Below are 997 nucleotides of genomic sequence, written 5' to 3' on the forward strand. Positions count from 1 at the left end.
AACTATAAACACTTACCATTTAATTTGACATCTTAAATGTATTTTATTGCAAATGGTTTTTAATAAATCTCCAATCCAAAATAAACCAACAGTGAAGAAAATTTAGGAAAACAAAATTAGGATTGGGTGATAGATGCTATCTTTCGGTAGGTACAGCTTTGTGTTATTTGCGTGAAATTGTATTCCTACTCTTCTAAAAAAAAATTCTACCCGATATTGGTGTATGACTCAAGTTGTGAAGATTAATTATGAATCATGTTCTGATCAACAACATGAAATGTGTATCAAGCAAAAGTAAACAAAACGATCAAGTCAGGATTTTACCTTTATTGACACCTGTTTCAGACAGTATTGTTACAAAGGAGCATTGTAAAAGCATGTGAGCCAATAAATGATAAGCTGCAGACAGCGCACTCGATGAGGATGAGACCTTATAGGTCGAAACAGTGTGCACTGTCTGCAGCTTAAAGGAGCATTGTTACGTAACATACATGAACTTTTATACTTTTTAAACTAATTAAAGCTTTAAACTTTAAAGCTTTAACACACAGCGTTTTTTTGACCAAGGGTTGACTTCCAATTGTTTTGTGGAACTGTGCCGGTGTTTTACATCGCTGCTAAAACTTATTTTTATGGGACGGTAAGCATTCTTCAATTTTCTAGCCCAGTCTATTTGGAACATACACAATCCAAAAATTTTAATTTCTCGGCCTTTTTAAAACGTAATGTACACTCACTGATACAATAATATCGATTACTGTCTTCCATAGGTTTTAATTATTTTAATTTTATGCCAAGTAATAAATGAAACAAAATAAAACTAAAAGTTTGCTACCCCTTTGTAAAATATGATTTAGTTGTAAAAATTTTACAAAATCGTATTTTTACAACCATTGTTAGACGCTTTTTGTAATTGTTGGTTTTTATTTCCCGATTTTATTTTTTCCACCAGCGGAAAATAAATTATCTCGGAAAGTAATTGGCCAGTGGAGAGCGG

The sequence above is a fragment of the Phallusia mammillata genome, chromosome 7, assembly GCF_965637545.1.
Source record: "Phallusia mammillata chromosome 7, kaPhaMamm4.hap1.1, whole genome shotgun sequence".
In the NCBI taxonomy this organism is placed as follows: domain Eukaryota; kingdom Metazoa; phylum Chordata; class Ascidiacea; order Phlebobranchia; family Ascidiidae; genus Phallusia; species Phallusia mammillata.